Source organism: Phalaenopsis equestris, unplaced genomic scaffold (assembly GCF_001263595.1).
Source record: "Phalaenopsis equestris unplaced genomic scaffold, ASM126359v1 Scaffold234275, whole genome shotgun sequence".
NCBI lineage: Eukaryota > Viridiplantae > Streptophyta > Magnoliopsida > Asparagales > Orchidaceae > Phalaenopsis > Phalaenopsis equestris.
In genome coordinates this window covers 342,775-345,635 of record NW_018252195.1, presented here as the reverse complement: position 1 = coordinate 345,635, position 2,861 = coordinate 342,775, and positions in this window count along the sequence as shown.

Here is a 2,861-nt window from a genome sequence, read left to right as displayed (position 1 = left end):
GTATATATATATATATATATATATATATATATATATATATATTCTAGTTTTATAATGCTTAAATAGTTTTGTATGAAGAAGAGAAAGATGAATTCTTAATCTTACGTTTTTGCATTTATCATTTGATTTTTTTTAAATTTATATTTTATTTAAGGTTCAATGCCAACATTCTTATCCTCCTGCTTACATATTTACATAATTATTAGATATTTAAACTGAAGGAAAATTTTATCAGGATAAATCAATTTTAAAATTAATGAATTTATTTTAAGAAAAATATAATTCAAAATTTAATATTTTATATGATTAAAAAAAAAATATTTTTAAAATTCGTTCTAATTAAAATAATCTCATCTTTTTTTTGGAAAAAAATATTACCTCAGGTGTATTGATGGTGAGGTGCCACGTATGTAATGGTCCCACCGTGGCGTCACGTGACACCCCACCATTGGAGTACTGATGCATCAGTACTCCTGAGGTAATATTTTTTCCTTTTTTTGGGGGTATTTTTAAATTAAATTTCAGAGCTCTTGTCAGGTTCTTAGGTAGGAATTCTTATTTTTTATTTTTAGGGGACAATAGGCAAGCTTTCATAATCAAGTGACACTGTAATTAATGAATTAAATTAATGACAGTCGATGCTTCCCCATACCCATAAATACAGCATTTTCAGGTATATCAAATAATCTTTTCATTATATCCATGTAAAATTCTCTAAACTTGCAAAAATTGCATTAACTTGCGTAAATTTTATTCAAGTGAAAATATGCATTTTTTAGTTAATAATTGGGCATGATCCATGTAGATAGTAAATTTACATTATTTGAATTGTATAATATATATGTAAATGTTTTTTTTTTTCTTTTTTACGGATTAATAATGACAAGATCATGATGTGGTAGTCATTGTAAAATTATTAGGTCCTACATTTGGAGTCCAATGAAACAATTCCACGTAGAGCTGACAGAAAAAAACACGTTTGGAATCTAGTATAACACCAGGAATATTCACAGAACACAACAACACATAAATGTTATCATAATAATATCTGAATAAAGTGGAATAATACGGAAGAAATATTTTTCTATATTAAAATAAAATTTCATCTTCATGTGATCTTATTTCATTACACTCTGAAAATATATGTACATACTTAATATTTTTTCTGGTAGGGGAAAAAATGGAAGCTGTAACCATAAAAGTGCGTTGGGAGATTGCGTTATTAGATGGATAATTTAATGCAAGGAGGAATTATGATAAGAGGATAAGACACAGCCACGTATGTTCTGTCGCCTATTATGGGTTATATATATTGTTTGCAGAATAAATTTTTTTATTATAGAACTTGTCGTTAATATATTTAGATTTTTTATCTTTTTAAAATTTAAAATATTTTGTTGTTAATAAATATTTTTGTTAAATAATTTTGTTCAATATTTTGTAATAGTTGATGATCTTTTTTATGCTTTTGGTGGGTCATTTGTTTATTTAGGCTTTAGGACAGTTCTAACATGTGTATGATATTGTCCTATGCAGCATGGGGTGAGGTTTTTCTTAGCTTGAAAGTAAGCTAATAATCACTGTTATCTCCTTCATTATGTTATTTGAACTAAAGTATCTTATTAAAAATTAAATAAAAATTTCTAAGAAGTTTTGGACTAAAATACTCTTAATGGTAATGTGAAGGATAATGTTAACTGTTTAAAATTGATGCGTGCTAGAAGATACGAGACATTAGAGTGACTATTTAGTATATTATCATCACATGAAATTCCAACATATACTCAAAGGATAGAGGTGACAGGTAGAGACACCGAAAGTTTTTATGTAGAAAATCTGGAGAGGAAAATGTCACTAGGGACACCCAATTAGAAATAATTCACTATAGCTTGATGAGTATATGTACATGCTCTTATCCCACAAATAGGAAATGATCCCACATTTATAGTTTTTGGATGTATGAGGACGTTGTACAGCAGTCGGAAGCAGTTGTAGTTGTCGCAACTTAGTTGCATTGTCTTCGAAGTGCATCGTCGTGCACTTTTTGAGATGAAGTGTTGTTCCTTAAAATGCTCCACTGCTATGTGATATTGATTGTTACTTTGTATAGCGCTTTGTTGCTTGACAGTGTTGGTAGCTACTCTGCAGAACACTTCATTATTCCACAACATTAGTAGTTTTTCACCAAGTTGCGTCATTGCAATGAGTAGGGGGTAGCCAATGAGCAGTGGTCAATTGTGGTCGGTGGCAACAAAAGCGCGAAGCGTTCATCGTATCTTTGATGCATAACAATAGATTTCAGCTCCTTCTCTTCCCGATCCTCCTTCAAGCTCATATACTAGTCCTATCTTCTGAAGAGGTAGAGCTTTATTTATACAGTCTAGGAGAGGCTTCCTGGTGAATAGAAAAAGAATTCAGACCACTCCATTAGACTGTCTAGATAGATCTCCTTGATTGTACAATATTTTGTGGACACTTGAGTGCCTTAACAATTTCAGAATTAAATGATCTTAGTCTCGATGAGATGAAGGATTCATCTCATCGAGACGTTCGATTTAGCTATAAGCTCATTGGATTTAGAATCTATTTGAACTTCCAAAAAAAGCACCAAAAGCTTTCGAAGATAGTTTAACAGCTTGATATAAGATTTATCTAACTCGGATTGGGTCAATTTTGGCGTCAATGTGTTCGTCTCGTCAAGCCTATCACCATGACTGTAAGTTTGTTGAAATCAGAGTTATGGATTATTTTTTATTAAAGTTTGAATATTTTTTGCTCAAAAAATTATCCCACGATTCATAAAATGCCTCAAGATGGCAACTGGATTTTTTTATATATAGAATGAAATTATATTTATATAT